At 39.5% G+C, this 13,416-nt stretch overlaps 1 protein-coding gene across 2 annotated transcripts in view; it reads left to right on the plus strand.

Annotated features, from left to right (window-relative positions):
• Positions 1-13,416, plus strand: part of ZC3H12B (zinc finger CCCH-type containing 12B) — a 518,102-nt gene that overhangs the window by 471,953 nt on the left and 32,733 nt on the right. The window lies entirely within an intron of this gene.

Raw genomic sequence — 13,416 nt, forward strand, 5'->3', positions numbered from 1 at the left:
ATTTGCCATTTTCCCGAATTTGGACTCCTTTGCCTGACTTTGTGATCTGACCTTTCCCTCCTCCCATCTGATTAGCATCCCTCACACCTATTACATTTGTATAAATCCCTTTAATAGTCTCCCATGTAAATTATGGTGATTTCTACCCCACTACATTTGTTTATGTCATTTTCCAACCTAAGAGTTACCACCTCCCTATCTCCATATCCTTCAATGTATACTGCCTCCATGAGCACCAGCCTGACTTTTCTTATCCTAATGATTATCTCTGAGTTGAATAATAGTCCTCTAAAATGTCTTCATCCAAACCCTTAAATCTGAGAATATGTTACCTTACATGGTAAGATAACCATGATTAAGCTAAGGATCTTTATTTTTTTTATTTTTATTTTTTGTCTTTTTGCCATTTCTTGGGCCACTCTCATGGCATATGGAGGTTCCCAGGCTAGGGGTCAAATTGGAGCCATAGCCGCCAGCCTATGCCAGAGCCACAGCAATGCAGGATCTGAGCCGTGTCTGCAACCTACACCACAGCTCACAGCAATGCTGGATCCTTAACCCACTGAGCAAGGCCAGGGATCAAACCTGCAACCTCATGGTTCCTAGTTGGATTCATTAACCACTGAGCCATGACAGGAACTCCAAGCTAAGGATTTTTAGATGGGAGAAATTATATTGCATTATTAAGATAGGCTCAATGTAATCACAGAGTCCTTATAAGAAGGAGCAAAAGAAGGAAGAAAAATCAAAATGGGTAGTAGATGTGAAGACAGAAGCAAAAACTTGGGGTGATGTCAGAAAGGAGCCAGGAGGCAAAGAATGTGGGCAGCCTCCAGAAACTGAAGTCAAGGAAACAGATTCTTCCCTGAAGCCAGCAAAAAGAACATAGCCTTACCAATGCCTTGATTTTAAACTTCTGACCTCCTGAACTGTAAGAAAATAAACTGGTATAATTTTAAGCCACTAAATATGTGGTGATTTGTTTTAGCAGCCAATAGGAAAGTGATATAGAACGAAGAGTGCCTTCATTCTTTATTCCATACTGACTTTATATACTTTTTTATTTCCTATCAGAGAGCCTTAGGAAACTCTCCTTATATTTCTAAAATGAGTCATCATCCAGCTTTGACTTGAAAATTCCCAGTGATCAGGAGCCTACTTAGATGTCCTATTGCTTAATTAACTTACTAGAATTCTTAGACTGTAAACAATCAGAACACAGTATAATAGAAAGTTTTTCATTTGCTTACCCCCATTGTCTTTGAGGGCAGGGACCTTGTTTTATGCCTCCCTTGCTTTACCCACAGAACTTAGCAGAGTATTGGATGCTCTCATAGCCACGGGGATAGGAGCATGTATTATAAGCCATATCATTACTGTACGCTTGAATTACTAAGAAGGAGGTACATTTTAAGATATAGTTCTATATAATTTTCATAGCAACTTTATTTTTTAGATGACAAAACTAGAGCTTAGCACAGTTAAATGACTTCCTTGAGATCACTTGATATAGCTAATATGTAGCAAAATGAGGACTTGAACTTAAGTCATCTAGCTTCAGATGAATGAAATGAAACTAACATTTATAAATATATACTCTGTGCTTGGTGCTCTGCACATCTGATTTAACCCCCACTATAATAGTACAAAATGAACTAAATATGTTCATTTTTGCAGATGAGTAGACTCAAATTCAAGGGTGAGTAACTTCCCAAGATTTTACAAGTAATAAATGCCAAAGATAATATTAAAACCTTAATCTGACTCCAATGCTCCTTCTGCAATATCATGCAATAGTGTGTGGCTGTTAGTGTTATTTTGAATTTTGGCATAATTTCTATTGTAAGAGAAATGTAGTTACAGTATTCCTTTTTCAAATATCATATTTTTATTAAATATAGTTGATTATTATGTCAGTTTCAGGTATACAACATAATGATTCAATATTTTATTGATTTTACAACATTTAAAGTTATTTAAGTGGGGGAAGGCAAGATGGCAGAAGAGTAGGGGGACGTGCTCGCCCTCTCCCACAAACATACACAAAAAAGTACACCTACAGGTTAAATGACTCACACGGAACAGCAATTAATCACTGGCGGAAGAACTTAAACTCCAATAACAGCAAGAATCTCATGACATAACTGGGTAAAACAAGAGAAAAGAGGAGAGAGAAGGGGAATTGGGACTGGACAGGCACTCCCAAAAGGGAACTGTGGAGGAGAAAGGGATCCCACACCCTGGAAAGACACCTAATTGATGGAAGAAAGATCAACCGAATTGGAGGGATCTCCAGATGCCGAGAAGAGCACAGCAGTAGGTCCAAGATCTGAAAAGCAGAGTGAGAGCTGAACAGATAATCTGAACTACTGGCACAGTCACCAAAAATCAAGATGCTTGGGTGGGGACCGGGCACTGAGACCTCAGCTCTGAAGGTTAGTGCCCAGGAGTGGGCTGGGGGGGTGGTGGTTCAGAGACTGCCTGAGGGACCAGGAAGCAATCAGTTGGGTTGGCAGTACAGAGACAGCCTGAGGGATTAGGAAGCAGGGAGTCATGGGTGGAGGGAGCAATACACTAAGGGCTGGGGATTGGAAAGCCACAACAGAGGGAACCTGGGAGATTAGCTGGACCCACAGGAGAGACAAGGTGCCAGTGTTGGGGAGGGCAGAGGAGGAGAGGTGGACTGCCATAGAATACTCCTTGTGCCACAGCAAGTGCACTTGCCTGCCAGCTAGCAGAAAGCAGTGCTTCCCAGTGCATCCCCCTACCCCTACCCCACATGCACACCTGGCCTGAGGCTGCCTGCCATCCCAGAGGGCTGGCCTCACCACTTGTAGGAAGCCGACCACCTCAGGGGCTTTCCCTTCCCTGGCCTGCTTGCCCTCTGGAGGGGCTACACTCCCATGGAGCAGCACCCAGCACTGCTAGCCTCATGAAAAAGTCCTGCAGCCCAGAAATGATAGAGCAATCTCTGCCCAGCCGTGCAAAATCTGCTTCCATTGTGGGGCAGTCCTGCCAGTCCCAGAAGCCCTGGGGAAGTGCCCCTTTGTTTCCTAGTGGCCCAGCTAGCCACTCCCACCCTCGGAGGGTGCTACACTCCCATGGAACAGCTGACCAGCACCACCAGCCCCCTGGAAGAGTCCCACAGCCCAGAAAACATAGAGCAAGCACCATCAGGACACAGGAAATCTACTTCCATTGTGGGGTGGTCCTGCCAGTTCTGGCTGCCCTGGGGAAGTGCCCATTTGTCCCCCAGTGACCTGGCTAGTGGCTCCCACCCTCGGGAGGTGATACACTCCCATGGATCAGTGACCAGCACCACCAGCTCCCTGGAAGAGCCCCACAGGCCAGAAACACCAGATCAAGCTCCGCCCAGCCATGCAAAATCTGCTTCCACAACAGTGCTGACCTCCCAGTCCATCCTTCCCTCAGGAAGTCCATCTTTGCTTCAGAGAGACCCTGCTAGCCCTGCCCACCCCCAGGAAAAGCCATGCTGCCTCAAAGAATACTGAGCAACACCACCAGCCCTTGGTAAAATCCACAGTAGTGCCAGGGAAAATCCTGCCCAGCCACGGGGATTACAACTCCACCAAGAAAAACAAAATAACAAGCAAGATGAAGAAGCTCAGAAACTACTCCCAGTTAATGCAATAGGAGAACTCACCTAAAGCAGCCAACAATGAAACAGACCTCTGCAGTCTCATAGACTTGGAGTTCAAAAGGGAAATAGTGAAAATACTGAAGGAATGAAGAGAAGATATGAACAGTTATACAGACTCCCTCAGAAAGGAACTAGAAAATATAAGGAGAAGCCAAGAAAAACTAGAAAATTCATTTGCAGAGATACAAACGGAGCTAAGTGCAGTAAAAACCAGAATGAATGATGCAGAAGAACAAATTAGTGATGTGGAAGATAGAATAATGGAAATCACCCAATCAGGCCAGCAGACAGAAAACCAAATCAAAAAACCTGAAAGCAATATAAGACACCTATGGGATAATACAAAGCAGTCCAATCTATGCATAATAGGAATTCCAGAAGGAGTAGAAAAAGATAAGGGAATGGAAAATATATTTGAAGAAATTATCAATGGAAACTTCCCAAATCTAAAGGATACTGAGTTCAAGATACAAGAAACACACAGGGCCACAAACAAGTTGAACCCAAATAGACCCACACCAAGACACATTATAATAAAAATGGCAAAAATTAATGATAAAGAGAGGATCCTAAAGGCAGCAAGAGAAAAGCAAAATGTTACCTAAAAGGGAACTCCCATAAGGCTATCAGCTGATTTCTCTACAGAAACTCTACAGGCCAGGAGGGAATGGCAAGAGATATTTAAAGCACTGAAAGGAAAAATATGCAACCTATAATACTCTATACAGCAAGAATGTCATTTAAAATAGAAATAAAATATTTTTCCAACAAACAAAAGCTAAAAGAATACAGCAATACATAACCCAGGCTAAAAGAAATATTGAAAGGGCTTCTCTAAACCAAAAAGAAAAGAAAAAGAAAAAAGAGGAACACAAGGATTGAGGAAACCACAATCAGATAGCATTCACTCAAATAAGGCAGCATACAGATTTGATTTAATCATGAATATGTTTAAAACAAAATAAAATTTAAAAAAGAGTCATCAAAATCATAAAATTTGGGCAAGGGAAGTAAGGAAGTAAGTAGACTCTTTTTAATTTTTTCTTTGTTTTTTCTTAATTTTAGTATGGTAATGAAGTGTTTGAACCTACAGGACTATCAGGCTAAAACACCCAATTATAGGAAGGGGTTAACATACTTAAAAAACAGGGCAAGCACAAATCAAAACCAAAGATTGCATTCACAAAAAAATGAAAAGAAAAACACTCGAGCAGAAAATAATTGGAGACAATCCAACAAAAAAAAAAAAAAAGAAAGGAAGAATGGAGAATCATAGAATCAACTGGAAAATGATGTTTGAAATGGCAATAAATAATCATCTATCAATTATCAGCTTAAATGTCAATGGACTGAATGTTCTAATCAAAAGACACAGAGTGGCTAAGTGGATAAAAAGCAAAAAACTTTTAATCTGCTCCTTGCAAGAAACTCATGTAGGACAAAGGACACATATATATTGAAAGTGATGGGGTGAGAAAAAATATCTCCTGCCAATAGACATGGCAGGAAAGCAAGAGTTGCAATACTTATATCAGACATAATAGATTTTAAGACAAAAGACATAAAGACAAAGAAGGACACTATTCAATCGTTAAGGGATCCATACAAGAAGAGGATATTGCTGTAATCAACATATATGCCCCAAATATAGGAGCACTCAGATACATACAACAAATATTAACAGACATAAAGGGAGAAATGGATGGGAATACAATCATAGTAGGAGACTTTAATACCCCACTCACATCAATGGACAGATCCTCCAAATGGAAAATCAATAAGGCAACAGAGATCTTAAAGGAAACAATAGAAAAGTTAGACTTCATTGACATCTTCAGTACACTACATCCAAAAAAATCAGAATACACATTCTTCTCAAGCACACATGGAACATTTTCAAGGATTGATCACATCCTGGGGCACAAAGCTAACCTCAACAAATTTAGGGAGCATAGAAATTATTTCAAGTGTCTTCTCTGACCACAATGGCATGAAACTAGAAATTAACCACAGGAAAAGAAAGGAGAAAAAACCTATTACATGGAGACTAAACAACATGTTACTAAAAAACCAATGGGTCAATGAGGAAATCAAGAAGGAAATTAAAAAATACCTTGAGACAAATGATAATGAAGGCACAAACTCTCACAATCTATGGGATGCCTCAAAAGCAGTGCTTAGAGGGAAATTAATAGCAATAGAGGCCTTCCTCAAAAACGAAAGATCACAAATTGACAACTTAACCCAACACCTAAATGAATCAGAAAAAGAATAAAAAAGACGTAAACTCAGCAGAAGGAAGGAAATTATAGAGATCAAAAAGGAAATCAATAAAATAGAGATTCAAAAAAAATAGAGAAAATTAATAAAACCAAGAGCTGGTTCTTTGAAAAGGTAAACAAAATTGACAAAACCCTGGGTAGACTCACTAAGAAGAGGAGAAAAAGAGCCCAAATAAAAAAAAAAAAAAAAGGAAATGAAAAAGGAGAAATCACAACAGATGCAATAGAAATACAAAAAACCATAAGAGAATACTATGAACAACTCTATGCCAACAAACTCGACAATCTGGAAGAAATGGACAATTTTCTAGAATCTTACAGCTTGCCAAAACTGAATCAAGAAGAAACAGACCAAAGGAACAGAGTGATCACTAGAAATGAAATTGAAGAGGTCATAAAATCACTCCCTACAAATAAAAGTCCAGGACCAGATGGCTTCATAGGCGAATTCTACCAAACATACAAAGGGGTTCTGGTGCCCATTCTCCTTAAAATTTTTCAAAGGGTCGAAGAAGAAGGAACACTCCCAAAGACATTCTATGATGCCACCATCACCCTAATTCCAAAACCAGACAGAGATACCACCAAAAAAGAATACTATTGGCCAATATCTTTAATGAATATAGATGCAAAAATTCTCAACAAAATTTTAGCCAACCGAATCCAACATCATGACCAGGTGGGGTTCATCACAGGTTCACAAGGACGGTTCAACATATGCAAATACATCAAACGCATACCCCACATTAACAAAAGAAAAGTCAAAAACCATAGGATCATGTCAATAGATGCAGAAAAAGCATTTGACAAACTAAAACATCCATTCATGATCAAAACTCTCACCAAGGTGGTTATAGAGGGAATATTCCTTAACATAATCAAAGCAATTTATGACAAAGCCACAGCAAATATAATACTCAATGGAGAAAAATTGAAAGCCTTCTCACTCAAATCTGGAACAAGACAGGGATGCCCACTCTCACCACTACAATTCAACAGAGTTTTGAAAGTCCTAGCCATGAAAATTGGAAAAATAAAAGAAATAAAAGGCATCCAAATAGGAAGAGAAGAAATAAAACTGTCACTATATGGAGACGACATGATACTATACATAGAAAACCCTAAGGACTCAACCCCAAAACTACTTGAACTGATTAATAAATTCAGCAAAGTAGCAGGATATAAGATTAACATTCAGAAATCAGTCGCATTTCTGTATACTAACAATGAAACTTTAGAAAAGGAATACAAAAATACAATACCTCTTACACTTGCACCTCAAAAAATCAAATACCTGGGAATACACCTGACCAAGGAGGTAAAGGACTTATATGCTGAGAACTATAGAACATTAACCAAAGAAATTAAAGAAGATGTAAAGAAATGGATAGATATTCCATGTTCCTGGATTGGAAAAATCAATATTATAAAAATGGCCATGCCAACGAAAGCAATCTACAGATTCAATGCAATCCCTATCCAATTACCCATGACATTTTTCATAGAACTAGAACAAACAATCCAAATATCTATATGGAACCACAAAAGACCCAGAATTGCCAAAACAATCCTGGGGAACAAAAACCAAGCAGGGGGCATAACTCTTCCAGACCTCAGGCAATATTACAAAGCCACAGTCATCAAGACAGTGTGGTACTGGGACCAAAACAGACAGACAGACCAATGGAACAGAATAGAGAACCCAGAAATAAACCCTGACACCTACGGTCAATTAATCTTTGACAAGGGAGGCAAGAACATAAAATGGGAAAAAGACAGTCTATTCAGCAAGCACTGCTGGGAAACCTGGACAGCTGCCTGCAAAGCAATGAAACTAGAACACACCCTCACACCATGCACAAAAATAAACTCCAAATGGCTGAAAGACTTAAATATAAGACAAGACACCATCAAAATCCTGGAAGAGAACATAGGCAAAACACTCTCTGACATCAACCTCATGAATATTTCCTCAGGTCAGTCTCCCAAAGCAACAGAAATAAGAGCAAAAATAAACCAATGGGCCCTAATCAAACTGACAAGCTGTTGCACAGCAAAGGAAACCCCCCCAAAAAAACCCAAGAAGACAACTTACAGAATGGGAGAAAATAGTTTCAAATGAGGCAATGGACAAGGGCTTAAGCTCTAGAATATACAAGCAACTTATACAACTCAACAGCAAAAAAGCCAACCACCCAAGGGAAAAATGGGCAAAGGACCTGAACAGACATTTCTCCAAGGAAGATATACAAATGGCCAACAAGCACATGAAAAAAATGCTCCACATCCCTGATTATTAGAGAAATGCAAATCAAAACTACCATGAGATACCACCTCACACCAGTCAGAATGGCCATCATGAATAAGTCCACAAATAACAAGTGCTTGAGCGGGTGGGGAGAAAAGGGAACCCTCTCGCCCTGTTGGTGGGAATGTAAATTGGTACAGCCACTATGGAGAACAGTTTGGAGATACCTTAGAAATCCATCCATAGAACTACCACATGACCATGCAATCCCACTCTTGGACATATATCAGGACAAAAGTTTCCTTAAAAAAGACACATGCACCCGCATGTTCACTGCAGCTCTATTCACAATAGCCAAGACATGGAAACAACCCAAGTCCGTTGACAGATGATTGGATTAGGAAGAAGTGGTATATATACACAATGGAATACTCCTCAGCCATAGAAAAGAACAACATAATGCCATTTGCACCAACACGATGGAACTGGAGACTCTCATCCTGAGTGACATAAGTGAGAAAGACAAAGACGAATACCATATGATATCACTCATATCTGGTATCTAATATACAGCACAAATGAACCTTTCTGCAGAAAAGCAAATCATGGACTTGGAGAATAGACCTGTGGCTGCCCAGGGGGAGAGGGAGGGAGTGGGAGGGATTGGGAACTTGGGGTTATTGGATACAACTTGGAATGGATTTACAAGGAGATCCTGCTGAGTAGCATCAAGAACTATGTCTAGATACTTATATTGCAACAGAACAAATGGTGGGGAAAAAATGTATACATGAAAGAGTAACTTGGTTCCCATGCTGTACAGTGGAAAAAAAATTAAAATAATAAAACAAGAAAAAAAAACATACTTAGAAATAAATTTTACCAAGGAGGTAAAACATGTACACTAAAAACTGTGAGAGACTGTTGAAGGAAAATGAGAGAACAAAAATAAATGAAAACATTTTCCATGCTAAAAAAGAAAAAATACAAATAGAAAGCTAGGACTTGGGGGTCGGGATTAAGATGGCAGAATAGAAGGACTGGAGCTCAACTTCTCTCCTAAAAACAACAAAATTCACAACTAAAGACTGCACATTCTTCACCCAAATGGACTGGAAACCTTAAAAAAGATACCCTACTCCAGAAGAAATAGAGGAGGACACATCAAGAGGTAGGAGGGGCCATGCCATGATATAAACATCCCCATACCTCCTGGGTGGGAAGCTCCACAGACTGGAAACTAACTGGTTCACAGAGATTCACCTACAGGAGTGAGAGTCCTGAGCCCCATATCAAACTCTCACGTGTGGGGATCTGGCACTGGGAGAAAGAGCCCCTGGAGCATCTGGGATTGAAGGCCAGTGGGGCTTGTGCACAGGAGCTCCATGGGACTGGGGGAAATGGAGACCGCATGCTTAAAAGGCGCACACAGACTTTCATGTGCATTGGGTCCCAGGGCAAAGCAAAGTTTCCATAGGAATCTGGGTCAAACCTGACTGCAGTACTTGGAGGACCTCCTGGGAAAACAGGGGTGAACTTGGCTTGTCCTGAGGGAAGGACATTGAAAGCAAAGCTTTTGGGCATGTTCAGCAGCCATGCCTTTATCGAGGTGGCTGTTTTGGGAAAATCTTGCCCCACCCATCAGTCAGCTGCTGAGAAGCCCCAGGGAAAACAACAATCCAGGTGGGACCACATTTCCACCCCTCAGTAAACAGGCTCCCTAAAGAACCCTCAGGCACACAGCTGCCTCTAATCCCATCCAGAGACTAAGCCCCACCCACCAGAGGGATTAGAATTGGCTCCACCCACCAGTGGGCAGGCATCAGCCCCTCCCATCAGGAAGCCTACAGCAAGCCCTCCATACCGACTTCAGCCACAGGGGGGAAGACACCAGAAGTAAGAGAGGCTATACAACTCTATTATCTGTAAAAAGGTCACCACACCAAAAACCTATAAAAATGAAAAGACAGAGAACTATAATTCAGATGAGGGAGAAAGGAAAAACCCCAGAAAATCAACTAAGTGATCAGGAGATTCTCAGCCTCCAGGAAAAAGACTTTAGACTGTTGATGCTGAAGATGATGCAAGACATTGGAAATAAACTGGAGGCAGAGATGGATAACTTACAGGAAACATTGAGCAAAGAGGTACAAGGTATTAAACTTAAACGAGAAGAAATGCAAAATGCAATAACTGAAATAAAAAATTCACTAGAAGCAGCTAACAGCAGGATACAGGAGGCAGAAGAACGAATAAGCGAGGTGGAGGACAGATTAGTGGAAATTATGGATGCAGAACAGAAAAGAGAAAAAAGATTGAAAAGAAATGAAGAGAGTCTCAGAGAACTCTGGGACAACGTTAAATGCACCAACATCCGTATTATAGGGGTTCCAGAAGGAGAAGAGAGAGAGAGGGGGACAGAAAAAGTATTCCCAGAGATAACAGACAAAAAATTCCCTAACAATTCCCTAACACGGGAAAGGAACCACTCACTCCAATTCAGGAAGCACAACAAGTACCACATAAAATAAACCCAAGGAGGAACATCCCAAGACACATATTAATCAAACTGACCAAAATTAAAGACTAAGAGAAAATATTGAAAGAAGCTAGGGAAATGATACAAATCACATACAAGGGAACCCAATAAGGTTATTGGCAGAAACTCTGCAGGCCAGAAGGGAGTGGCATGATATACTTAACATGATGAAAGGAGAAAACCTCCAACCAAGATTGCTTTACCACCAAGGCTCTCATTCAGATTTGAAGGAGAAATCAAAAGCTTCACAGATAAGCAAAAGCTGAGAGAATTCAGCAACACTAAACCAGCCTTACAACAAATACTAAAAGAACTTCTCTAGGCAGAAAAGAAAAGGCTGCAACAGGAAACAAAAATACCACAAATGACAAAGTTCACCAGTAAAGGTATATATACAGTAAAGATACAAAATCATCCAAGCACAATTATGCCACCAAAATCTGAAATCATGGGAAGAGGAGGGTATGAATGCAGGACACTGGAGATGCACTTGCAATTAAGAGAACAACAACTTAAAACAATCTCATATATATATATATATATATATATATATATATATATACACACACACACACATATATATATATACACATATATATATACAGAATCTTATATCAAAACTTCAGAATAACTGCAAACCAAAACTCTACAATTGATACACAAAGAAAAATCACCTCAAATACAACACTAAAGATAGTCATCAAACCAGAAGAGGAGAGAACAAGAAGGGAAGAAAAAAGAGCAACAAAAACAAATCCAAAGCAATTAATAAAATGGCAATAAGAACATACATATCAATAATTACCTTAAATGTGAATGGACTAAATGCCCCAACCAAAAGACATAGACTGGCTGAATGGATACAAAACCAAGACCCATATATATGCTGTCTTCAAGAGACCCACTTCTCTTCTAGCGACACATACAAATTGAAAGTGAGAGGATGGAAGAAAATATTTCATGCAAACGGGGATCCAAAGAAAGCTGCAGTAGAAATACTCATATCAGAGAAAATAGACTTTAAAATGAAGAATATTTTAAGAGACAAAGAAGGTCACTACCTAATGATCAAAGGATCAATCCAAGAAGAAGATATTACAATTTTAAATATCTACACACCCAACATAGGTTCACCACAATATGTAAGGCAACTGCTATCCACCTTAAAAGGACAAAACCACAATAACACAACCATAGTGGGGGATTTGAACACCCCACTTACAGCAATGAACAGATCATCCAGACAGAAAAACAATGAAACACAGGCCCTGAGTGAAGCATTAGACCAGATGGAATTAAAAGATATTTATAGGACATTCCGTCCAAAAGCAACAGAATACACATTCTTCTCAAGTGCACATGGAACATTCTCTAAGATTGACCAATCCTGGACTACAAATCCAACCTCAGTAACTTTAAGAAAATTGAAATCATATCAAGCATCTTATCCGAGCACAATGCTATACGACTGGAAATCAACAACAAGAAAAAAAATGCAAAAAAATACAAACATGTGGAGACTAAACAACATGCTACTAAACAACCAATGGATCACTGAAGAAATCAAAGTGGGAATGCAAAAATACCTAGCAGCAAAGGACAACGAAGATACAACACTCCAAAACCTATGGGATGCAGCAGAAGCCATTCTAAGAGGAAAGCTTATAGCTTGTATTAGCCCACCTCAGGAAACAAACAAAAAAAAAGCTCAATTAAACAAGCTAACGTTACATCTAAAGCAGCTCGAGAGAGAAGAACAGACAAGACCTAAAGTTAGTAGAAGGAAAGAAATCATAAAGATCAGAGCAGAAATCAATGAAATAGAAACAAAGAAAACCATAGAAAAGATCAATGAATTGAAAAGCTTTTTCTTTGAAAAGAGCAACAAAACTGATAAACCCTTAGCCAGAATTATCAAGAAGAAAAAGAGTGAGTACTCAAATCAATATAATTAGAAATGAAAAAGGAGAAGTTACAACAGACATCAGAGAAATACAAAGGATCATAAGGGACTACTACATGCAACTATACGCCAATAAAAGGGAAAACCTAGAAGAAATGGACACATTCTTAGAAAAGTACAATCTTCCAAGACTAAACCAAGATGAAATACAAAAGATAAATGGACCAATCACAAGAACTGAGATTGAAACTCTGATTATAAAACTTCCAACAAACAAAAGTCCAGGACCAGATGGCTTCACAGGCCAATTCTATCAAACATTTAGAGAAGAGCTATCACCTCTCCTTCTGAAACTATTCGAAAAAAAATTGCAGAGGAAGGGATATTCCCAAACTCATTCTATGAGGCCACCATCACCCTGATACCAAAACCAGAGAAAGATACCACAAACGAGGGCAACTACAGGCCAATTTCACTGATGAACATCAATGCGAAAATTCTCAACAAAATACTAGCAACCCGCATCCAACAATAAATTAAAAAGATTGTACATGATGATCAAGTGGGATTTATCCCAGGGATGCAAGAGTTCTTCAATGTCTGCAAATCAATCAGTATTATACACATTAACAAACTGAAGAATAATAACCATATGATGCTCTCAATAGACGCAGAAAAAGCCTTTGACAAAATCAAACACCCATTTCTGATAAAAACCCTTCAGAAAGTGGGCATAACGGGAACCTACCTCAACATGGTAAAGGCCATATATGACAAACCCAC

The sequence above is a fragment of the Sus scrofa genome, chromosome X, assembly GCF_000003025.6.
Source record: "Sus scrofa isolate TJ Tabasco breed Duroc chromosome X, Sscrofa11.1, whole genome shotgun sequence".
Classification (NCBI taxonomy): Eukaryota; Metazoa; Chordata; class Mammalia; order Artiodactyla; family Suidae; genus Sus; species Sus scrofa.